Source organism: Larus michahellis, chromosome 7 (genome assembly GCF_964199755.1).
Source record: "Larus michahellis chromosome 7, bLarMic1.1, whole genome shotgun sequence".
NCBI classification, from domain to species: Eukaryota; Metazoa; Chordata; class Aves; order Charadriiformes; family Laridae; genus Larus; species Larus michahellis.
The window spans coordinates 12280117-12306075 of NC_133902.1; positions in this window are offsets into that span (position 1 = coordinate 12280117).

A 25959-nucleotide genomic window follows, 5' to 3' on the forward strand; every position below is an offset into this window, starting at 1 on the left:
TTTCATTAGAGAAGAGACTTGCTTAAATAATTTGGGAAACAATTTGGAAATACTTTTACTTATAAAAGCAGTGAGTTCAGCGCGCTGTCAGTCGTGGATTTATATCGCCTTTGTTTGTGAACATCCAGATGGTATTCTCTGACTATTAAAATGCTTTTCATGATGTTCACAATGATTATTCACTTAGAAATTCCCACAGGAAGCTGACAACCCACAATTTGTCAGTCTCCTGCTTGAAAAGCCTCAGCCAGTCTGGCAAGGGGCTGAAGCCATCCCAGCCCTCCAGGTGACACAACTCCTCTCGCCCGGTGGGGACACCTTGCAGGGCCGGTGCTGGGGAGCATCCCGTCAGCACCCGTCATTCATTTTGGAGAAGAGCCGAGCAGGTCGGGCACTCGGCTCCCCCGTGAGTCCATCCAGACACGTCCCCCGGGAGCCCCAGCCAGCCCCGTCTCAGGCCTGGCCGCTGCGGCGGCTCCGAATGGGAGCTGGCTTTTCGGAAAACCTGGCCCCGGCTGTGGTGCCGAGCGCTGGGAAACCTGGCACCGAGCTGCTCTGAAATCTGGCTCTTGACACTTAATGACTTTCTCTCATACGATGTGCTCTGTTATTTAACTAGGAATAAAAGCTGGATGTTGGTTGCCAGACTCTCTCCCCATCCTTTGCTGTTTCTGAAGCTGCTCTGCATCAGCGTCCCTCCCACATCCTGCTGCTTTCGCCATTGCTCATGATTTTACACAAGTGCAGCGATGGGCTCCTCAGGCACTTTCTGTGCTCCTCTCACGCCTGTCCCTGGCCTTGCGGAGCTGCACCGGGAGGGTTTGTCCACCGTCTGCCAGGTTTGCTCTCTGGTAGCCTGCCCGCTGTCGGAGTCAGGAGGAGGACAGCTCAATGCCACCTGGACCTGGCCGGGAAGCACAGTCCCACCCCTGCCTGCCCCATCCCACATTGGGCAAGAGCCCCGTTCCCTCTCCCGAGCCAGGCACAGGGCGCCGGTGGGCTCCCTGATTGCTCCTGCCAGAGCAGAGTTTGGTCCTGCTGACGAGTCACCCCTCCTTGTCTACACCAGGCGCTGAGCCCCTGCTGCGTCCCCGTGCTGTCAACCCGTCCTGGCCCCAGAGAAGCTGGTGGTCCCCCTGCTGCACCATTGGTGCTGATACCTCAGGACTAGCTTACTGGGGGCACTGGGGAGGCTCTGGCCCCACTGCGTCTCTGCAGCACACGGGAGAGGTGGGGGGCTTTTTCCGGGGTTATTCAGGTGCATCTCTGCCTCCTGTCCCACCTTCTCCCCTTGCCTTCCCTCAGCCTCTCTCCCCGCCCGGGCTCGGGACGGCTGAACTTTCGCCAGCGCTGGAAAGCGTCTTCACCGCCACGGAGACAGCATTTCCTCCTCTCCAAAACGCTATAAAGCCAGCCGCGAGCCGGACGCTCAATTCCCAGACTGGCCATTTCTGTCCAAGACCCATGCATCCCCAGGCACGGCGCGGAGATGCCCTGCACATCGCCTCGCCGCCCTTCATCTCGCTCCAAGCATCCCTGGACCGTCCAGCCAGCCCACTGGACCACCCTTCCTTCCTCCTCGGGGGGGGAAAGCGAGCAGCCCAGTGACCGCGCATTTACGAAGCGAGGCCTCGGACGCCTTGTTTTTTCTGCTGGCTCAAAGGGGTTGGGAATTGGCTCCAGGTGTTTTCGCTCCAGTCTCGCGTGCGGAAAGGGTGCTGCGGAGGGAGAGGCTGCCTGCTGGGCTCAGCCGGGGCCACCAGCCCGCAAAACATCGCACTTCATCAGCTCCCTGGGGAGCGCGGCGCGGTGGGGGGTGGCAGGGGAGGGCCTCCCCCCTTCACACATCCCGGTCGGGGTCAGCTCGGCGGAGGGAAGGAGCAGGGACTGCCAACCTGGGAATGGCAGCCACATGGGGAAAATGGGTTTCAGCCCCAAAAGCGTCCCCAAAATGAGAAGGGGTCCCACGGTGGGCTGGCCGCGCAGTGGGCACGCGATGCCACGCCAAGGCGCGCACAAGCACGAGCATCCCCGCGTTGTTAAACACGCGCCCCGTTACACAAACAGCGCGGCCAGCCAGGGAACGCTGCACCAGCGGCCAGGGCATGCCAGAATGAACACACACATCGCCGAGTGCACCTCATTTACAAAACACCACCAGACGCACACTCTAAACACAAACCACATGTTGGCTGGCGCGCGCGCCCTCCCCGCGCAGACCAGCACAGCACCGCCCGCCACCAGGGACGCGCATCCACACATGTGCGCGCGCACCCCGCCAGGCACATGCTGCCCGACATGCTCCTCGCCAGCACACGCTGTGCCCCCCACCCCCGTGCGCCTCGTCCCTCCTTGGAAGCATGCGCACCTCCAGCCAGCCCCACTCTGATGGTGGACCTGCCCTCCACAAAGGGACAATGTCTTCTCCTGTTCTGTCCAGCTCCCCTGTGATGGCAGTGCCAAAGGCTGGGGCTGGGAGGTGTCCTTGGAGAGTCCTGGGAGATCTCCTGCTCCCTGGTGTGGTTGGTGTGTCAGGGATCATCCATTGCTGGGGTGAGGGACACTCGCTCCAACAGCCTCAAGGCATCATGACACACTGCTCTGCTCTGCTGCCCATGCCAGGAGTGACAACAGGGGTGAGGGGCATCTCTGAAGAAGCAGCAGAAGCCTGAGAACCACTAGAAGCTCTCAACAGAGGAGGAACCCCCAAGTCCCTTTGACGTGGATGCAGAGGAGCTGACTCCCCAGTGGGAGGTTGGGAGCAGGTCTACACCCTCCACCAGAGAAGACCCCCGCACCGAGAGCTGGAGCTCATCTTGCTGTGGACAGGATGTCTTGTCCTCCACACATCCAACACGGCTCAGGGTTGGGTCTCATCTGCTGCTGGGCATCACCTCAGCTCTCTTGGGTCATATGCACACACACACTGACCCCAGCCTCGGGGCTCCTCAGGCTTTGATCCATGCAGCCCTCCACTGCAAGAATCCCCTTGACCCATGAGGCACACGTGCCATGCTCCTCTTGTGTCCATTTAGGGCACCTTGGGCAGCCAGGCACTGGTGGGATTCTTCTGAGGCTCATCAGGCCCCAGATGGAGGGTCTGGACCTGGGCTGAGACGGCACAGTCACACCTACAGCATCCCTAGCCAGGGCTGTGTGTTTGAAGAGTTTTTTCCTTCAGAAACACAGCCAGGAGGAAAAATGAGAAAGCCGCCGCACGAGAGTTGGTCAGAAACATTTAGACAAGACATTTCTCCATTGGAATGTGCTGGCTCATCGCAATGTTTTGTGGAGACGGTTTGATTGTGGTCAAACTCTGCCAAGAAACTGCCAGACCTGCTGCCTGGCAATCCTCCTTCTCCCCCTGCTCCTCAGCAGCTGCCTGGGGCATGGGCAGCAGCCCAAGAGCCCAGAGAGTCTGCAAGCCCCAGGTCTCCACTCACCGCTCCATGAGAAGCTCAGCTCCCATGGCTGGCCTGGGCTTTGGCTGGAGGACAGAGCAGCAAGAGGAGTAGCATGAAGTCAGCATTCCCAGGAATTCCCGGGGCCTGGGCTTCAGATCCAAGCCCCCTGCCCCCCCCCAAAAAAAAAACCTGTTGACTGGAGAAGCTCTGTCTTGGGTTCATTCTATGTCCAAACAAAACCAAATCTCCAACTGTCAGATTTTTTTGGGAAACCAGACTTGCTGCTCTACCCGGACCCAGCAACTGCGAGCACTGTGTTTGTACCAGGCTCCAGCAGCTCCAGGAGCCTGGAGCAGCGGTGAGGGGCTCAGTCCCTGGGGAGAAGTGTAGGGACCTGGTAGGAGAAAGCTGCCCCCATGTCTGTCCACTGAAGGAATGACAGTCCTCCCCGAGCGGGTTCAGAGACAACCTTTGGGTAAAAGGTGGGGAAAAGCTGTGCTAAGTGTCAATAATGCACATAAATCCTTCTGACATGAAGACACGAAGTATTTACATGTTGTTATGGCCATGAAGCAGGGGCTGGATCCCCGACCAAAAGTACTTTGTGGCCTGGGAGAAAGATTTCTCTGCTCTTGGTAGAAAAGCAGAGACTGTGCATTTTGTGTCCAAGATTTGGGGTGTTTATTCCTGTGACCGAGATGCAATATTGGCTCTCGGGAAGGATCGCAGTGTGGGGACAAGCAAAAGAGGTCGTGGATCTCCATCCTGGGAGGCTTTTAAGCCTCAGGAAGACAAAGCCACAGCAACCCTGACCTCATGCTGGAGACGGTCCTGCTGTGAGTCAGGGACTGGATTTGATGCCTCCAGAGCACCCCGCTCCCACCAAACCTTGGGGGTTTCTGGGAGAACCACCCCGAGGGGATGCTTTCAAAGGCTAGACCTTTCCTGCCAGCAGATCCAGGTGCTCTGCACACAGGCTGAGGACCACGCTTCGTACAGCTGTTTCTCTGCAGTCACACTCCTGCCAGCCTGGCTGTGGTCACGGGCAGCCACGGAGCAGGCAAAGAGACTGTGTTTCGTGGGACACGCGTGGACGGCTGACGGCCTGGCAGCCACTGAGCAGTAAGGGGTGAGGGATGGCCTCCAGCCCACACCAGCGCTCTGCCATGTAATTCTAGAGGCGGTAGTTGTGTCAATGCAGTGCGCTGTTGTGGGACAGGTAATTCAATCCGGCCCCAGATTTCGATTAGAGACTAAACAATATAAAAGCCACATGGCATACGTGAAATGTAATTGCAGGCTGGCCGGCTGTCAGCTCTCAGAAGCAGCTGAGATGAGGCCCATCACTTGCGAGTGAGTTCCTGCAGTCTCAGTCCTCCGCTGTTTAACATGAAGACAACATGATTTATGTTACAAGTGATTAATGTATGAAAAACGTGATTAATATTGTCTGCAGATGGCACGGGCTGCAGTGGGAGAGAGCAGCCACTGTGCCTTGTGAGCAGCAGTGTGTTTCTAGCCGCATTTGAAGCCACTCCAGCAGGAGCAGAGCACGGACATGGGGCTCCGGCCCCGTATCCACAGACCGAGGGTCCTGACCCCCATTCCCACGGGTGGGGGGCTCCCCCCCCAGGAGGTAGCTTTGGGGTCTGGCAGGTAATTCATGATCACGCTCCCCGAAGCAGTGACACAGGGGAAGTCTGTGAGTGTCCTGGTGTGCCCCCCGCGGGGGCTGTGCTCAGCTCGCACCCATCACAGGGGAGGATGGCTGGATGAAAAGTCAGGGAAGACTCACAAAAATGATTATAGAGAAGAAAGTGGATGGCATCAGAAGCCAGAGGGGACACTATATAGTGTCCACAAAGATGTGGTGATGGGCTGTATATGGGGGTTTCATGTCTTTATTCACAGAGTTGTGAATAAACAAATAAATAAAGGGGGACGGGCAGCCTGGTCACCAAGAAGAAGAAGAAGGAGCTGTGCGTGGGCCCCTGGACACCCTGGATGCAGGTGCATCTGACGCACTTCCAGACCCTGAAGAACCAACCCTTCCCCGCTGCCACCTGCCATGCCCCCAGTGCAACCCCCCCGGCAGGCTTGGCTTCCAGCCACAGCCCTTCAAGAGACTGTTTGCATTAGGAAGCCCTGCTTGAAGAACAGAATAAAACTATGTCCCCGGGGAATGACAGAGAGGGAAGGTTGCAGGTACGGCAGGGTGGGCAGGAGCTGGAGTCCCAGCAGGGAGCTGGGAAGCTCATCACAGGGAGCTGTGGGTGCCAAAACCTTCCCAAGGTAAAGGGGAGAGAGCTCATGGAAAACCTTTGGAAGGACGAGCAGGACAAGGATGCAGAGAGCAAAGTGTGTTGTACGAAATGCAAAAGCTTTTCACCCAACAGCGCTGCGAGGGCTGGAAACAGGCAGCCCCTCTTGGGAGCACTGGGTAGGTCCTGGTGCCCTGCCAGCGCTCCCAGCAAGGGAACCGGCCCCGCGCCGAGGGCGGAGGAGGTTCCTGAGCTCTGGGAAGGATCCCACACCTTTTCTTGTAGCAGAGGGGTGCCCGAGCAGTCGTGCTTTGCTCCCCCGGGAGTGAACGGGACCATCTCACGTCCACCCAACTCCAGCGATGACCGCTCCCCGGGAGGTGGCTGGGGGGATTACCAGCACATACCATCCGCGAGCGACCGCCGGGCCAGCGCAGCATGGATCAGCGGGGCTTTGCCGGCTGCCCTTCGGGGATTATCATGACTCAGTGGCACACTTTAATAAATAAATATTTTTCCCTGCAGAAACGGCGAGCCCAGCCAAGCCGTGCCGCAGAGAAGGTTGGTGGGGGGACGCCCCAGGGGGTATGCGCAGCTGCCTGCAGGGGGATGGCTCCCCCTCCCCGGGCGCTGCCGGGACCCAGAGGACACGACGGTGGCGCTGGTCCCCGAGGCCCCGCGGGTCCCGGGGGACAGCCGGGCTGCCGGCGGCCAGGGGAAGCAGACGTTCGTGTGCGGGGAGGAATGTTTGCTCTGAGCAGGTCCAGCCCCCTGCGCTATTTCTGATCCCAAGAGGCCCCAAGGGAGGGCTGTTTATCAGGGATAGACTGTACCAGATTGACTTGGCATCTCTAAAAAAAAAAAAATAAGACTCATTTTCTGATTTGGGTTTTTTTTAGGTTTTTTTTAGACAAGAGGTGATTACAAGGAAGGCTGGAGGAGAAGGAGGGTGACACAGGATCATTTGGGCTATAAGGGAGAGGACGGGGTGTGCTGGAGGGCCACAAACAGCAGCTAACAGAGCTCCTCACATTACATTTTGGGGGCCAGGTCATCAGCATCCCTGAAGAGCAAGAGGCACAGCAAGGAATACGGTGGGTCAGGAGGCTTCAGGAGAGCAGCGAATGGGTGACATTGAGAACTGGAGTAAGAGAAAATGGGCATAGTGTGATGCTGCAAGAAGATTTAGCGCTTCGGGCCGCGCATGGGAGCCGTGCCGTGAGAGGTGACTTGGTCTGGTGGAAGCCCCTGCAGCAAAGCCAGGCTGCAGATGTCAACCCTAAGCCAGCAACGTCACATGGCTGTGTCAAGAGGATCAAAGGGTCAAAAGGATCCTGGTGTCACCAAGGCTGAGGTCCTGGGATTAAGGAGATGGGATCCTGCCACTTCTGTGCTGCTGTTGTCCACCATGTGCCCTTGTCCTCTCCCTCTCCTGGGAAGCACAAACCCATGGTGGAGCTGTGCACAGGCCTTCATGAAGTTCCCTGAGGTCCTGGAGGCTGCCCAGTGTCTCATGGCCATCTCCTGCCCAGCCACTTGCTGGACTGGCTGCTGATGCTGGCGGGGGGTATCTGGACCGCTCAGAGGAGGTGACAGAAGTACTGCTTGGCCTCGGCTCACTAGAGGGACCTGATGGTCGAAGTTTCACCAGAGCTCCCAAGGAAACAAGGGAACTGCCACTGCCAAAGAACATCTCAGAGAAGGAATAGGCATCTTTCAGGTGTCCGTGTGGGACTGGAGGTGTCTCTGGCCCATGGGATGGGCTCCTGGAGGCTTCACACTGGGCATCCCAAGCACGTGGTGTGGCTGAGACAAGCTGGACTGCTCCCAAGTCACGGGGAGACTAAAACAGAAGGAAACACCCACCTTTATCTGACTCAGAAGGAAGGTTGTGAGGACCCACCTTGCTGCTGGGAGCCCAAGAGGGCGCAGGGCATGAGAAGGAGCTACAGGGCTACGAACTAAAGGGAGTTATCAGCCACCGGACGTCCTGGCTGGCAGATACCCGAGCCTGAGCCTGGGACGGTCTCCCAGCCGGGGAACAGGGCCAGCAGAGGCACGAGGCTGGGGACGGGGATGGGGATGACGGCGGTTCTTGGCCACAGGTCTGCCAGGGCAAAGCCTGGGCAGGAGGTTGGTTTCCTCTGGGAGGCGAGCTTGTGGCGGAGATCGTGGCACACTCCTTGCCCATGGGAGCGAGCCGGGGGCACGTGGGGAGAGCAGCCGTCCCTGCCGGGGCAGCCCATGGCAGGGCAAGATCTGGCACAGGGCGACTCCTTTCAGGAAGGCTCACCCGCGCAGCTCTCCAGGACTCGCTGTCTGGCACCGGGAGCCAACTTCCAGGAACTCCTGGCTGCCTGGGAAAGCCTCGGCCGCTTGCACATCTCCAGCCTTTTATGGAGCTTGTCCTCCACTGCTGAACTCCCCCTGCCTTCTCCCATCATCCCGGATGGCGTGGCACAGGCATGGTCGGCTGCGCTCCCGCACGCCTTGATCAGCCAAACGGGCAGCCCCTGCCATGGGGACTGGCTGCCGGCACTGCCAGGCACAGGCAGGAGGAACCGGGGACCCTGCAGCACCTGGGCTCCGGAGGCAGCGGAGGGGACCACCGGGCAGGAAAGAGCTTAGGCAAGGATTTGAGGTCTCTCTGGATCTGAGCGCTGGCAGAAGGTGTTGAGGTGCATCACCGTGACACCTCCTCTGAGCACCACAGTGTGTGTGGGTAGAGCACACGGCCGCTGGGCTGGGGCTGTGTGTCTGCGCAGGGGCAAAGGCATGGGGCAGCACAGCAGGAGGGCATCCGCGGCTGCGTGTGAGCACCCACACACTGCTTCACCTCCTTCCCTGCACGCGCTCGCGTGTGTGGGCACCGTCCCATTGGTGCACGTTTGCCTGGGTCCCCCCGTGCACAGCCCCAGTTTGTGTCTGCGTCCTGAGATGCATGGACAACCCCGGTCCAGCATGTCTGACCCCCCCCAGCAGACATGGGGGTCTGGGCAGGGGGCTGCATGCAGGGCAGGGGAGGACACAGCTCCAGCTGTGATGGTTGGGGCCGCACCGGTTCCTGCGTGGGGCATCATCCCCTGCCAGCTCTCCCGACAGTTGTCACTTCCAGAAGAAATCTCAGGATTTGCCAAGGGACATGGCTTCCTCCAATTGTCCCCCCGAGCAGCGGTGCCGGGCTGGGCACAGGGCTGTGATTAGCCCATGGCCTTGGCACCGGGGCCAGCAGGGCCAGCACTGTGCTAGGTGGGGCAGCGAGATAAGGGTCCCAGACATAAATAACAGCAAAGCCAAGGCTGCCAAGGCACCCAGACGGGAGATTTGAAGACATGCACCTTCCGCAGGGACACCTTGTTCTTAGCAGAGAGGTCATGGCCAGTGGAGGTCCCCTCCATGCCCTGGTGCTGTGGAGACACAGGGGCACCTTGCTGTGGTGTCCTGTGTCCTGCTGGCGCTGTGGGCTGCAAAGCAGGGTTGGTGGGTGGCAGAGGATGGTGGAGCTGGGAAGCAAGGAGAGGCCATCGCTGCTGGCCTCTGCCTCCCAGCTCACAGCAGAGAGGTAGAGCCCGGGGCTCAGCCGCCTCGCGCAGATCCTTGCAGCAAGAGCCCTCGAGTATCCTGAGGTTTGAGCAAGTGTTTTGCGGAGGGACGGGAGCCTCCAGCGCTGGCAGAGCTTCCTGGGGCTTGCAACAGGGGCTGTGCCTGGGCGAGAGGCTCAGCCCCGGGCAGGCAGCGCGGGACCCTCTGAGCACAGCCCGGGCTGGGGGGCTCAGCGCTGACCCAGCAGAGCAGGGACCCTGGGGGCAAGGCTGTGGGGCGGCCCCCGGCACCAAGGCGGGGTTGGGAGAGGGAGAAAGCACTGGGTGGGCTGAGTCCTCTCCAGCCATGGGGGGACGGGAGCCATGAGGAAAATCCAGGATAGGGCCAGGTGCAGGGAGCCTGGCCAGCATGGACCACATCTTCCCCAGGAACGTGCCTGTTTAGAGGCACATCTCATGGAAAAAGTGATCTGTGGGGCTCCAGCTTTAGCTTCTCACCGCACATCTTGTGCATTTTTTAGGCTACTTCGGTTTTTAATCAGCAGTTGGGAAAAAAGTTATGCAAACTGTTTCATTGAAAGCTTCTTATTTTACATGACTCGTTATAACTGAGCATCTGGGTCCTCAGACTTACTCGTGACTCTCTCCACCTGACAACGGTGCGGTGGAAATCCCTGCGAGGCCTCTAGTTCTCCTGCTGGGATTTTCCACAACCATGAGCAGAAGCCCAAGGGTGGCAGCAGCTCTCCAGGCACTGCCTTGGGGCACTGATTTTGGGGACAAACTTTTTAGCAGGGCCTGTTGTGATAGGACAAGGGGTTTCAAAATAAAAGAGGGTAGATTTAGACTAGATATAAAGAAGAAATTCTTTACAATGAGGGTGGTGAGACACTGGCCCAGGTTGCCCAGAGAGGTGGTCGATGCCCCATCCCTGGAAACATTCATGGTCGAGTTGGACGGGGCTCTGAGCAACCTGATGCGGTTGAAGATGTCCCTGCTCATGGCAGGGGGGTTGGACTAGACACCTTTAAAAGTCTGTTCCAACCCAAACTACTCTATGATTCTACGATTCTCTGATTCCTTGATTTGGCAGTGGCCAGGGATCCAAACTCTTTGCTCCCCCATTCCCGGGCAGCTTGGTCCAGACACACACCACAGTGCCTTAACACAGTATTTTACAGCCTTTCCAGCTACTTGTTCCCCACATCCCTCTTCAGCATCAGGAACGTGTCCTTTAGCACCAGCTCCTGCTCAGCCCAACCTCTGCTGGCTGCCAGGGGCATTTTAGGGGGCTGGAGGTGGCCTGACAGTGTTTCGTCCTTCTGGCACACTTTGGGCATCCCGCTCCATCCCATCCCATCCCATCCCGGCTCCGCTTCCTCTGAACACTGCCCATCCCATCCCGCCTGGCAGCTACTGCTGGACAATTTCTCATCCAGAAACAACTCCTGATAGTCAGGGCGACTCCTGGGCAGGGAGAGCTTCCTGCACAGCCCTCAATAGGCATTTTGGCCAGCCAAGGGGCCGTGAGAAGGCAGAAAGCCTGGAAAGACCCATCTTCTTCCAGTGTCTCCAAGGCTGCTGTTCCCCAAGGTCCCCTCATGCAGATAATGGCCTCTTCATCCTGTTGGCCAGCTCTGCTGTCCCAAAACCACCAAAAGCTTGTTGAGAGGATCAAGGTCATGGTTCTGCCTGTCACGTGTCATCAGGGTGTAATAACCGCCCCAATGCAAAGGAAAGGGCCGGAGCAGAGTGGGCAGGGTTTGGACGCAGGCCGCAGGGCCACCTGGGGAAGGAGAAGAGATTCAGGAAGGAGGAGAAAAGGCCAAGGGGTCCCCAGTGGGGGCATGGGACTGGCCACCAAGACATTGGCACATGCCTGTCCTGGCACCGCTTGTGGCACTGCTCACAATGTGCCCAGCCCATTGATGCCGTTTGGAGGTGCCCGTGGGGCACAAGCGTGGAAGAAGAGAGGCTGGGTCTGTGCAAGGAAAGCCCACGCCAGTCCAGCTTTGCCCCTCCATGCATCTGGGAGGGGGAGCAGGTGCTGGCAGTGCTGGCTGGACCCCTGTGCTGGGACCAGCCCCTGGCAGCGCTGCCACAGCATTGCAGCAAGCACAGAGTTTGCTCTGGCGCTTTGTCATCCCTCTGGGAGAAGCTCTTTGGAGGCATTTCCCACGTTACCCAGATGCCTGGACCCCCTCGTGCCCAGGGCATTCATCCTGCACGCTGCCAAAGAGGCCGGGGTGGGCAGGAGGTCATGTGCTGAAATGGTGAGCAGCCGACAGTTGGCGGTGCCCGGGCAGAGCGGGCAGGTGGGCTGCAGGCAGCCTGCCACCTTCTCCATCCTGGTCCGACCTGGACAAGGGCCCGGGCAGGCAAGGGGGGAAGGCTGCAGGAACTTGATAACGGGTGTGGAGGGTGGGGATGCGGGGCTGGCTCCGGGCTGCCCAAGGAGAGCCGTGGTCGCAGCCGGGATCTCAGGGCCGGCAGCAGCTGAGGGATGCTGAGGGGCACACAGGAGCCCTGTCTCTTGGAGCTGCAAGGGGCTTTGGCTGGAGCCCAGTGTCTGTCTAAGACACCAGAGTCCATAGCTTCCTCCTGGGGTCCTCTGAACGCATCCCCAAGATCACCCCACCCCAGCGCCGTGCTGCCCACGGCCAACTAGTCCACCAATAGTTGGGTGTGCTCATCCCCCCACTCCACAGGCAAGGGGAGGGTCTGGCACCATCACAGTGGTGCTGTGTGCCTCAGTTTCCTCCGTCATCCTAGACATGGGCAGATAGGACGCCAGGGCTGGAATACGGCTTGTGTGGCCCCATCAGAGCAGGCCTGGGGAGGGATGATGGTCTGAGATCCACAGGGCACCACAGTGAGACCTCAGGCAAGGTGGGAACTTGCTGGCACCTGTGCCAGGGGTTTCCCAGCAGGATGACTCTGTCTGGTGCCATAGCCGTGGGTCAGGGAGCCATGGCGGGGTGCAGAGGGCAGCCCCATGCTGCTGCCGTGCCCTGCCTTGCCCTGGCAGCTGGGCTCCTGCCCCTCTGCTCTCCATGCTCCCATCCACTGCTCAGACCATGGACGATTTGCTCCTTCTGACGTGTCATTGCATTTCCCTATAGCACGTCTCCGAGGGATGCTCTCCCCATGGCACTCTGGGGATTCAGCTCCCTGCTGCCAGATGGGGGCTGCTCCAGCCGCCGCTGCCCGCCAGGACGCTCCTGCTGCTGCGCTGCATCACCTCTCATCTCCGCTTCGGCAACCGAAACAGCAGACGTTCTTGCAGCCTGCCCAGCCCCAGCCCCTCGTATGACCCAGACAGGCCCTGCTGTGAGGGAACAGGGGGTCAAGGGCCACAGAAACATCTGGAGGGAGGTGCAGCCCGTCCCGCATCCGTGCGGAGGGCCTCCCCGCAGACAGGCAGCGCTTGGGGGTCAGGGGGAGCCCCAGGGGCTGTGCCCCCAGTCCCCTGCCATGTCGGGGTGGGGGTGTGCTGGCAGCATCCCTCAGACGCAGCCGGTCTGAGGACTCCCAGCAGCAGCACACAGCTGGCTCGCCGGCCGCCGGCACATCTGGAGCCGCTCAGGCAGGTCCAGGCAGCTGCCCACGGAGTGCACAGCAGTGAGGGCAGGGCCGCTCTGCCAGGAGGCAGGCCAGCCTTGGGGCAACGGGGGTGCCACTGCACCCCACTAGAGCCACACCAGGGCATGCTGCTGTCCCCACTCACTCCCCTGCCCCATCCCTGGAGGACCTCATCCCTTGTCCCCGGCACTGGCATGGCACTCGAGGGCTGGGCTGCAGGGATCGGCTGAGCAGCAGAGGTGGGGCAAGGTGCTATACGTCTGCTGTACCAGCCACCCCGTCCAGGATGGATGGGCTGCTCTACCAGCACCCCCTTGCTGCCCATGGGTGTCTCCTGGAGGGACAGACAGATGGATGGACAGGAACAAAGGACAAGAGCAAACTGCAGAGGGAGCATGGCAGCAAGGCATGGGCACGACTGGTTGGAGAGGGTCAGCCAGAGCAGCCCAAGTACCCCCTGTCTTGTTGGACCTGGGCGTTAGTATCGGCTGTCCCTATGGACTTTGGGGTCCTCCTCCCATGCAGCCTGTGTCCTTTGCCTGGGATTCCTGCATATTCCCAAGCAAGGAGCCAAGAAGGTCTCAGGTAGGCTTTGGAGAATCTCCTGGAGATGGCCACCACATGGTGAGTGGGTGAGTGGGGCTACCAGCACAAGGAAAACATGTCCCAGAACCACTCCTGCCCAACAACTCCACCAGCAGCTCAGTGGAGAGCCCCAGCACAGCCCTCCTACCTCACTACCACTCTTTAGGCAACCTGCCTCTCCCTCTGTATAAGACCCCTGGCCAGCCAGGGTCCTCTCATATGAGCTTCCACCGGGTGACGATAGAGCCCTCCAGAGCAGATGATACCTGGATGCCCTCCTGGGGCTGGAGGCTCGGTCTCTCTGCCCTTGTTGTCAGTGCCACGAGCATCGCTTCTGCATAGAACAGGAAAAAGTGCTGGTTACGTTGAAACAGGGCACAGATCTGGAGGTGAAACCCATCCTGTCTCCTGGCCTTGCTGCCAAGCAAGCCCAGATCTACCTGTTCTTCTTCCTGAGCAGATGAGCCAAGCCTCCGTGGTGCCCCCACGCATTTCCCTACCAGGCACCACCAAGCTCTGCCCAGAGGACAACTCAGTCCAGCCAGTCTGCCAGAACCTGTTCCCCACCACCAAATGTGCTCAGCTCTGGCGAACACAGCAGAGCAGAGCACGGCCACCAGGAAGAGGTGTTCCCCTTGCCTCTCCAAGGCATGGCTGTCTGCTTCAGAGTAAAGAGTCTCGATCCATGTGGTTTCTCCATGCCAGCTTGAACAATTTCTACCAACCTACCAGCCCAGGGAGGCTCTTGCCTGTACACGTGGTGGAGTCTGTGCTGCCCGCTGTGTCAGTGGGACCACCTCCAGAGCATCTGCTGACCACCAACGCTTCTCCAGCCAGAGAGGACCCACCGCTGCCCACCAGCAAGCTGGCAAGGGAAGGGGAGAGAGGGAGTGGTGTCCCAGTGCCGGAGTAGAAAACATCATTAACGAAGCGTCAGTAGCTCATCAGGGGAAAGCAAGGCTGTTCTCAATTAGCTCAGATCTAGATTAGGCAAGAGAGGTGAGTAACAGCGTGGGCTGGACCCATGTAAAGTTATTGGCTCAAACAGACTAAAAAATAAACTATAAAAAAAAAAAGAGAGAAGAAATACCATATTCAGGTCTGGTTTGTTTATTCAGAAATAGAGAAAATTAAAACATAAGTACTAGGACAAAATATGCCAGCTCTAAATTCTGCCTGAGATGATGATTTTATTAGCAAAGAATCTGGATCTCAAGTTATGTCTCAAAACAACACAAAACCAGATGCAGAGGTCAATACTCTCATGCCTAATAACAATGCTTTCAGTGACATCCTTAAGGAAGAGACGGACTCATCGGTATTGCAAGAGACTTTTCAAACATATTTGGACAGCAAAGAAGACAGCAAGATTTTGCCATTAGAACCTGCAATTTAAGTTGAGACAGAGCATAATGAAAGCTCTGTTCCAAATGCAATCCCATGACATCACTAAGACTCAACAATTAGCATCAGCTGCTTCCCAAGTAGTTTGAAAAATGGAGATAAAGTCATAACTCATTAGCTAAAGTCATCCCCTAAGAAAAATCAGCGGTATCCTGAAAGAAAAGGAGGTTTGAAGTCTCAACTTAAAGCTGTTTCCAAAGGGAATAACAGCAAAACTAGTAGGAAATAAAAAGTATGTGAAAGTCATACAACTCGAAATGTTCACGACAGAACTAAGACAAATGTCAAAAAATAAAACCCTTGCAGCAGAATCCAGTCCTGTGGACAAAACACTCTCCCCGCTACCAACCAAAGAAAAGAAATCTCGCAGGTCAGCAGGAGCAGATCCAAACTTTCCAGGTTTGGAAGAGGCTACCCACTTCCAGAGAACAATGTGGGCGTGACAGCAGTGTTGTCCACTTTGAAAGAAGATATTCAAAAAACAAAACCTAAGGATTGTCACAGAAACGGTTCGGAGATCCTGCAACAAAAACAAGGACTGGGAGCACTGGGACCAGATGGCATCTGTTATTTGTCTTAAAATCTTTTCTCGGTTGCACTCATTTGTGTGCAAAACTTGAACGTTTTTCACCCCATTGCAAAACTTCCCAAGCAGAGTGGCACAAGGGAGGTGAGAGCTAACAATGAAGAATGAAGGTTTGGACAGCAAAGTGTCTGGCTAAAGGGATGTCTCCCAACTATTTGAAAAGTTAGGATCGATCAGATGAGAGCTATGACCACTTTGGCAGACACCGGTATCTCCCATGGCAACAAAAATGGAGGCAGATGAATGAGACACTCTCCGCAGGTTGACTTCTGATTGCCCGTCAAGTGCAATGGCTCTGCATGGACGTGACATGAGCACCTCCTCCAGCTCCACTCCTATGGACGTGAGAGGCACTGCAAGTTCCATCGGTGGTATCATAGCCTGCTTTCAGCAAGCCAGATCTCCAATCCAAAGCTGCGATCTAGACATGGCTCATGTCTGGCAGAGAGTCTCCCAGGAGGACTTGTTGGCCTTGCTTACTGCTATCTGGAAAAGCTGATGAGTCTCCACCACAAAAAAATGCCACTATCAGTCCCTGCTCATTACTGGCATTTAAGATCTCATAACATTATGCCAGCATCGGAGAAGATATGAAACCTTTTGCAGTTTGGGATAGACAAATATGGTACTGTAATCGTTATACAGGCGCCCAGTGGGGGTGGGAATAGAGTCTCCAATACCATGGGGAACCCTCTCTTATCTTTGAAGAAAGCTACAAAATACACGGCATTTGGCATTTTAAAGGGTGTGTATCAGCAACGCTGATGGTAAAAAGAAGCTTCTTTAACTCTTGAAAGTCAAACAGTGAAAAAAACTATTTCAGACACTTTTTACTTACAGTCGTGTCTTATGGTCTCAGTGTGGGAAGATGAGTGACTGAGATGGTTGGATGGGATGACCACAAAATAAGCCATCGTGACCTGAGGGCAGGTGCTTGCAGCACATTTGCACCTAAACAGCAAATAATGCACAGAAAAGCAGTAAAGTCTTTGTGTTTAGGGACTCTCAGAGAAGGTACAAGGCTGATCTCAGAGGAGCGGATGGCAGAAAAGTAAAAGAAATGGAAATGGAAGGACGCGGAGGTGAAGGCTGCCCATCTGCACCCATTCAGCTCCTGGGAGCAGAGAGCCGCTTACACCCTGCATGGTCCCCTCCCTGGGTTGCTGCAGGTGCTGCTTGAGCCCACTGGTCCCCCAAAAGCTGCTGCTCTGGCAGCTCATGCTCTCCTGACTCTTGCTGACCATCGTTTCAGGGTGGCCAGAGGAAAGCACACCTGGTGTAGCCACAGGGCCGGCTCCTTTCCCTGCTAAGTCCCCCTCCTAATTGTGGGTTTGGTCTGTGGGTTTGGTTTCCTCTCTCCTCCTGGGCCCTCGGGTCTGCAGACAGGAGCTTCCAGCAGCCCCGTGCAGTGAGGAGGGTCCGGCCCCGTGAGACCCCGACCCAGATCTTGCTGCCTACGGAACCCCAGAAGTGACTGTGGGTTTCTAGAGAAAACCAAATCACTGTCAAGGCTTGGTCCCTGTCTGGTGGCCTTCTCTGAGCAACTCAAGCACACAGGTGAAGGCTGTGGTTAGTAAATATTGTGGCTTTTCCTATGGTGTCTCCAGCTTGGTGATACGGGAAAAGCTCATCTGCCTGGGGACACGGTCCAGGTCCACAGACTCACTGCTCTCCCACTTCCAACCCATGTCCTGGGGGTCTGGCTCTGACCATGCCCTCTCTAACAGGAATATAAACGCCATAGGAACCTTTTTTCACCTTAAAAAGACCCACATTTCGCCTGGGGAAGCAAAGAGAGTGCAGAAGATGCGCAATGGCCGCTGATGTGATTGCTTGACTGCCTGGAGGCAACCAGGCGGCTGATGAGCACCACTGAACGGGAGCCAGCAGCAGGGCAGTGTGGATGTTCACTTTCAGATGCACCAAATTTACAGCCATGAGCCCATAGATATGACTTGAACATCAGAGCCCTGACAACGTTGTCCCATGACCATCAAGACCATGAACCATCTTTTGGCTAAAGATCCCCTGCCGGAAAGGCGTCCAGTCTGCGTGTGACGATACTGAGGAGAATTCAACCTCTGCCCTCTGCAATTAGTTCCAGTCACGGTCAGTGTTGAAATATGCACTAGTCCACATTCGAGCAGGTCTAACTTTAACTTCCAGCCTTTGGGTCTCATTATATTAATTCCTCTGCGAAATAAAAGAGCTCCCGAGTACTTATGTCATGTTTTGATTTTGCAAGGAAGAAACTGCGTCTGTCATACCTTCCTAATACGTGAAGTAAATTCAGGCAAATTTGACAGTTAGTGGCCTTAGGAGGTACTTTCTAAGGGTTTTTTAAAGTCGGGCAAGTGTGTGGGAGGAGAGAAGCTCTGCTGGTTTCTCTCCCTTCCCATAAAATTCCTCCAGGGAGTAGTGTGGAAAAAGCTTTTGTCGGTGCCCACATCTTTATAGAGTAGATGATCCGGGAGGGGATCTGTTACTCAGACCTTCGTTATCTCAATTAAAATATTGACCCACCAGGAGACATCCCCTTGGAAAACTCCTGCGTGGAACAGGACACCCACCCCACGAGCTCCTTGTCACCAGTAATGAACTATCCCGCAGTCTCCCACCCAGCCTGAGCTCCGGCTACCAGCTCCTGCTCCTCGGTGCGTGGTCCCTTGAGCCCTGCTATCACAGGAGCACTTGCGCCCCGGGGTATCGGTGCCTGGGGATGAGCGGGGACCTCGGAGACAGCCTCTCTGCCTGCACAGCACTGGGATGCTCCCCCCTCCCTCCAGATCTGTGCATCACGGGATTTTGCAAGGGGGATTTTCCAGGATAAACAGTTGAGATGAACTCATGGAAATCTGAGGCTTGTTAACCCTTGTTAACAGCCAATGGCAGGAGCCCGGGGACTCGGAGTCCCCGCGGGGGGCAGCCTGGGTCAGGTTTTTAGGGAGAGATGCTGGACAGGAGGGGCTGCGCAGGTGACCATGGCAGTGGGGCTGGCGGGGCTGGACGTCTTGTTCTCCCGTCTCTCAGCCCAATTAACATCACCTCAGAGAATGAGGTCATCGTAACGGCCAGACAGTCTGGGAAAACACTTTCACAGCTCCAGGAGGATTTCCTTTTTCCTCTTTTCAATTGTTCCTCTGTGCTGCCTCCTCCGCTCGCCCCTCCCCATCCATGTCCTCAGGCCTCCTTTGCACTTGGGCAGAGGCAGGCGCCTGGATGCTGCGCTCGCACTGTTCCTTGGGGGAGGCAGGAGAGGCAGCCACAGCCTGCAGAAGGGCTACGTGGGTGCTGGGGGAGACCCCAGTTGCTGCAGCGTGTTCTGCTCTGCCCGTGCTGTTGCACGGCCATGGGAAGGAGGTGGCTGCAGAGCTGCTCCTGGCTGCCTCTGGTCAGCACCAACAAGCACATCCCACCCCTGGGAGTGATGAGAAGTGACAGGGACAGTAGCTCTGTCCTTATCCTCCTGTCACCTGTTTAGGACAGTGATGCCTGATCAGCGTGACAGGCGGGAGGACCCCTATACTTTGTCACCAAGAACGTGGAAGTCCTCAAAGATGGAAGTCTTCAGAGTAGATATTTATCCAAAAACATGTCTTGCACCAGCATTTGCCAGGATTGCAGTGATGGTCCCTTTGCTTCCTCACTGCATCTCTGATCTAGAGATGCAAAAGTCTGGAGATGTCCCCCAAGGTCAGTCTGTGGCTCCTTCTGAAGTTGTCCCTGCAGGGCCCCTCCAGAAATCCGGCGATGGCAGCTGCCGTTGCCCTCCAGGGCCATGCTCAGCCACCCGGCTCTCTGCACTTGGAGATGCTCCCCCTCCTCTGATGTCCCTCCCAGCCCCAGCACATGGCTGCACAGCCTTGAGCCCTCCCTGGTTCACCAGAGACTCCTTGGCAGGACCCAAGAGTTACTCTCATGTGTAACAGTGACCACCGCGTCCTCCATCACGCTGCAGGATGGGTCCCTGCCCTGTGCAGGTGATGAGAGATCCAGGGTCAACCTGCAAGGCAAATCCTTCCCAGTCTGCGGGGCCTGGGAGCTACAGTGGGGTGTGGGAAGGAGGGAGGGATGGGGCATAAGAGAGCGAATGGGTTGCACTGGCCAAGCTCTTGTGCAATACATCAGGGCTGCCCTGGGGGTCCCGAGGAAGACTCCCTCTGCCCCAGTAGACCAGCACTGGGCACTTGAAAAGGATCTGCCTGACCCCCGTCCCCCCGTAATGCCGTTACCATAAAGACACAGGGATGTGCTTCATTTGCCCAGATGTCAGGTCCCACCAGCAGAGCACTCAAGGCTGCTCCAAGGGAGATACACCCAGCCGTGGAGGATCCCGCAAGGCAGGTCCCGGGCAGGGCTGGCAGCACCTGCACGGGGGTCCCTGTCTGTGCTGAGATGGACCCCGTTCCCCTCCCAAACCCCACTGCTGAGCCCAGCCACCGCCCGCAGGAGCCCCGCAGCCAACCTTGGCGGTTTGAACCCATCTGTGACCAGGGGTGCAGGGCTCAGGGACCACACTGGGTGCTGGGTTCAGCTATATCACCTACAGTTTTCCTAAAACGTTTGTGCACATCGCTGTCTCGCCCCTTTTATCACAACCCAGCACAACCTGAGTATTTAGCAGCTGTCTCCACATCACTTTGCTCCTGATTTCCTTGCTTACAAACTCATTCAACACGTACAGCCATCAGCTTTGTGGGGAAGCAGCTGGTGTTTTGGGGGCACAAACAGCAGTTTGGTAAGGGACTGGCTCAGCGAATTTAACTGTACCAAAATAGGGATCACTGGTTCACCATCCCCAGTGCTCCCCATCACCCATCGCCCCTGCCAGCCACCCAGCTCATCACGCTGCCGACCTACGTCCACCCCACTGCTCGTGGGCATCCAAAGGCCTTGCACTGAAGGGCAATAGGACCGTGTGGGCAGCAGCTATCGCTGAACCACATGGCATTCATTCAGCAGCATCGCTCTCCCAGCTGCTGGTGGTTTGTCTTGTACATCTCATCCTAAACTCCTTGGCCCCGCATCCCCAGAATCCTGCTCCCTGACCTCCTCGGGTGCTGCACGGTCACTGTGGTACTTGAGGACTCAAGAAAATGAAGAAGTGGGGCACAACACAGGACCCACACTGCATGGAGTGGCAGGTCTGGGGCACGCCAAGGACAGCGTTTGGAGAGCTCATGTGTCTGTGGCTCTCTGAGGGTGCTTTGGGGCACCTCTTCATTCCGATATTGAAGAGGAACATCCAGCGTGGCCAAGACACCGAGTAAGAGGGATCCTCCGGACTTGGTGTGCTGGCAGTCACCCACAGGCAGAGATGGTCCTGACACTCCTGGGCCAGGCTGGACTCAGAGGGGAGACGTGCCTGCAGAACAGACCATGTCCCACCGCCACCTTCTCACGCTCTGCAAAAAATCCAGGGAAAGAACTACAAATTCACTTTTCCAAAGGAGCTGACAGACTTTTCCATGGTGACACCATGGCCTTGGGCTATTGCACTCACAAGTCACTGCCATCTTATCCTCTCTGCACCTCAATGTTTATTCCCATCAGTGTCCACCATCTCTCCTCACCTTGGAAAGTGCTCCCATATGCAGCATCACTCTCCCCTCGAACTCGCCGCCTGCCCTCTGCTCAGACCAAGCATTCCAGCGAGAGTTTGCCAGGCTGCCGTTAGACATGACCTCAGGCCAGTGTGCAACATGCTCCAGAGGTGCCTGTTTTCCTCTGGGGGGAATCCACAGCACAGCTCAGATACAGGGATACACAAACCCATCTGATATGTTCAAAGAATTACTGAGCATCTGCAAGGAGAGGGAAAGAAAAACAAACACGCGGATGAAAGGATTCCTGGAACATGACAAAGAGGAAAGGAAAGGAGACAGGGATGAATAAGGCCACCCAGACAGGTCCCAGGCTTTTCTGGGAGCCCACCATCCCCTTGAGGAGAGAGGTCCCTCAGCACCTGCTTGGTGGCCAGACTGTCACCATCTGCCCGTCCCCTCTGTTCCTCCTCTCTGAAACATGCAGTCAGACAAGCCATTTGATGCAACTTCACCAGTAAAGAACCCTTTTCTGCAAAGCAGGGACATTGTGCCTTAACTCCCTGACCTCTGCCCCGACCACTTGGAGCAACTAATGGTTCTGCAGCTATTAAATGTGCCTCATATCTCATCCTGTCCCTCTTACATCCTCCCCAAGGAGCTCTTCTTTGCTTTCTTCACATGAAACGTGCAGCCCAAGACAGACTTTTCTTACTGTCCTTGGCAGTCCACACATCCATCCGTCTTCCAGAGCTCGCTCCATTGACATTCGGAAGTCTCCCAGATATTGTTCCACAGTTCCTTTTTCCTGCCCAATATCAAGCACATGGTTTCATCCATTTAAAAAAAAAATAAAATAAAAATTAGGGCAACCTATTGTCTTCCAGAATAACCAGAGGAGCCACAGCTCTAGCTGTACCTAGGGAGACCACTGGAGGAGGATGCTGAGAGCAGTTTACGTCTCTCAGGAGATGCTCAGGACTGGTCTACAAACCCCACGCTGCAGTGCTGAGGTCCCAGGCAGGGATGACCCTTCAGTTCCTGTGCTGTTGAAACCCCCGTGGTCCCCAGCAAGGACCAGGGATGAGGCTGCAGATCTCTAGGAAAGACAGCTTCAGCAGCTTGAAGTCCACTCTGCCCCGGTGGACCTCCCATCTGCATCTCTGCTTTTCTCCACAACCCCCAAATGCTGATGAGGCAGGGATGGGTCTACTTGGTGTCACCTACTCTCAGGTGTCCTGGGATTTGGAGTCACTGCACCGCTTTGAAGCTCAGAGCCGCTCTTCGCTGCTGTGAGGATCAGGCTCACGGTGAGAGAGGATGGGCTTACAAAAAGGAGGGATGAGGGAGGATTGCGCCCTTGGTCCCGGCGTGCAGGCAGCAGTGCTGCAGCTGGTCACTGGCCATGGGGACAGAAACAAGTCCACGCTGCCCATAGTCAGTGCTGCCTTCGTGGAGAGAAGCAGCGCCCAGGCACAGCTTGCTCACCTGCAACGCACAGACCTCTGCTGCTTTGAGGACACTTCTACAGCACTGTCGGTGTCTTCACAACCAGCTGCGGCTGCATGGGACAGTCCTGCTCCTGCTGTGCTGAGCCGAACCACGGAGCTGACCCAGCAGGAGGCTGTTTGCCATCAGGACTGGTTCCGCCCTGCACTGCGCCATTGGATGAGGGGGTGCAGGTGGATGGGGAGCAGTGGGGAAACAGAGGTCTCCAGCAAGGGAGGGAGACAGACCCTTTTAGTGGCTTTAGCCTTTGCATAGACTTTGCTGGCTCATAAAACAAATCAGGATGGGATTAAGAGAGCTTTCAGTTTGGGACCAGTGCGAGCTGAGAGATCCCATGGGAGACTGACTCAGGACATCACAGCATCAGCACGGTGGAGGAAGAAAGCAGGGAAGGGACCAGCACCAGTGGGGCATCACTTGTTCCCCAGGAGCCAGAGGCTCTGGGGCACATGGGGAGGTCAGTGGCACATTGGCAGCTCTCCACTGCCACATGTGCAACCCCAGGGCCAACACCAAGGCCAGGTCCAGGTCCAGGTCCAGGTCCAGGTCCAATTACTGCTCAATGCACAGCTGGACAGCAGGAGCCACTCAAAAAGGGGCACAAGGCAGAACATGCCCTCAGGGGGTGGCTGACACAGGGACAGGAGGAGGATCCTGGCAGGGAACCTGTCCCCACTACCTCTTGCCCACGTGTCCTCTCTACAGAGACCTCTCAGGCGCTCCTGTCCTTACCTGCTCCCTCCCCACAGGACCCAGCCCCTGCCCCTTGTCTGTCTCCCATCATGACCATCTCCCCTATACATCGGTCCAGCAGTGAGCTGGTCCCAGGGGATGCTGTGTGGCTGCACAGACTTTTTGCAGCTGTTTTGGTGGGTACTCTTTGACTCCATGAAGGTGAGACCTTCTGGGATCCTCCTCCAGCAGGGACGGGGAGGAATCATGGCTTGATGTGGTGTGCAATGGCAGTATCAGCCGGTGCCAGCACAAGGCACTCTGAGCATACCAGTTTATGGGGACAGCACTGGGAGAAAGCAGGGCACGGCCGACACAAGACATGGATGGAAGCTCAGCGGCTCTTTCTCGGCTGCACAAACATTACTGCTCCTAGGTCCCAAGCTTAGCTGTCGAGTCACCGAGCGCCAGGACCATTAATAGTGCAGTGACAGTGTTTAAACTGGAGCTGCCATCGCCGCAGACACAATAACTCCTCGTGCCCGAGGAACTGATTAGCAATGGCCCCGTGCTGCATTTTCCATCACCCTCTGCGGGGCAAGGGACGGATGGGGCTGGAGAGAAAAGGGTGCAAAGCGGACCTCTGGGGCTATGGTGCACCCTGCCATCACCAGGTCCTGCCCTGTAGCTCTGCCCCGTGCCCTCTCCCTCCTGTCCGGCCACTGGAGCCCCTTCTGCAGAGCTTCAGGGCTGCACTGTGACTTATTGTCGAGTGTTTACTGTCATTGCCGAGGAGACATTAGTTCAGATTATGTCAAAACAAAGTTATTCCAAGCTCAATCCTAGAGAAAAATATTATTGTAAGCAGGGATTGGCGAGGGGCGGTGTGTCCACCGCCAGCAATCCGAAAGCCCAGGGGGTGGGGGGGAGATAGGATCTTTGTTTTCAAGCCAGGCTCCCAGCCAAGAGCGGCCAAAGCCGAGGTAGAAGGGAGATTTTGTGAGGCAGCCAGAAATTCAGGTCAAAGCTTCGTCTCCTCCAGAAAAAAAAAAAAAAATCTTTTAAACTGTAAAGAGAAAGTCATGTTCCAGCCCCAGCTTTGGCCAGAGAGCATATGTGCCATATTGTCCAGGAATTGAATGTAAGGAATCCAGATATGCCATGTTATCCAAGAATCACATGTAGGAAATCCAGGAGTGACTTGTTATCTAGGAATCACATGCTGGGAAGCCAGACACAGCCTGTTAGACAGGGATTGTATGCAAGGAATCCAGATGTGGCACATCAGATGGGGGCTGGATGCAAGGAATCCAGATGTGCTGCGTTACCGCGGAGCTGCAGGGAGGGATGAGAAACAGGCAAACACGTGCAGGCTGCACCTAGCCTGAAAGTGCAGGTACCCAGCTGGCTCCAGCCTTAGCTCAGAAACAGATGAAAAGTAAAAAGCAACCTCAAAACCAGCAGCTGAGAGCAGGGCCGGGCCAGGCCAGGCACCAACTAGCAGGGTGGGGGATGCGGTGGCCAGCCTGCAGCAGGGCAAAGAGGAACTGGATGGGGGTGGAGGCAGCTCTGTGGGTTCAGAGACCGGCCCTGGAGATGGGGGTCAGCAGGGAGAGGTGATGGTCCTTCTCACCAGTACTGGACAATGGCCCCAGCACCGCCAAAAGAGGTCCAGGAACAAGAGGGGCCTCGAGAGCAGCTGGTGGAGGGCAGAAGATGCACCAAGGAGGAGAGGAGACCATGCGAGGGTATAAATGAGCCTGAAGAGGTGCAAATAAGGACAGCAAAATGCAGGCAAAGTCTCAGGAGAAATTCCCAGACAGTGAGATAGAGCGGGCAATGGACACCTCTCCGCAGGGCTGGAAGGGGATGGATGGGAGCCGTGGAGCTGGCTCCCCGGGGAGGGCAAAGGACGGAGCCGAGAGCCGCCTGGCTGGGCAGGGCGCCCGGCGGCGGGAGCCACCTGGCCCGAGCCCCAGGGAGCTGCGCGGGGACATCTCAGCGGGGTGGTCGCTGAGACCACCCCGGGTCCCGTCCCAGCCGGAGCAGCAGGTCAGGGGTAGCACAGACCGCTCAGCCGGGGACACGGGCACCACAGGAGGCTGTATGGTATGGATGCTACCACCACCCCGGCAGCCCTTTCACGACCCTGGGCAGCGCTGAGGAAAAGGTCTTCCCCAACACACATCCCCTGGGACCACCACCCGGCTCAGCTGGGGAGACACCTCTGCAGAGTTACAGTCCCACTCCCAGCCTTTCCCATGCCTCCTGGACATCTTCCCAGGAGTTGGGTAGAGCTTCAAAGCCACTGGTACCATCCCCTAGCAGTCAAGGTTTGTCTGGTCCCATCCCTGAGGGAGACTGGGAATGGGTCCCGTCACTCTGGTGCTGGGGCGATTTGGTACCAGCCAATGATTCAGTGCTGTGAGCTCCCCCTAAGAGTGCCCTACAGGGCTCAGGTGCGCTGCTCTGACCACATCCCCTGCCCTTCAGGGTGTGGTCTCTCATCTGCTTCTTCTCTCAGCATCTATTTTCGTCGGTCCCTCCCGCCCGTTGAACAAGTGCCACAGAAATAAAGCACTGGGCAGCTCTGGGGACTGGCCAAAGCACGAGCTGTGCAAATGGCACCAGGCAAAATGCCCGGTATTATTCTGGCACTGAAACAGGCTCTTTAGAGGCTGGCCAGAGCCCTCCCCTTCCACAGAGCTCCTGGAGGAAGGGGCACCCGCAAGGTGGAGGTAAATCGTGCCCCAGCCACGGCGATGCACAGAATCAGCAGATCACAGAATCACAGAATGGCAGGGGTTGGAAGGGACCTCTGGAGATCATCTGGTCCAATCCCCCTGCCACAGCAGGGTCACCCAGAGCAAG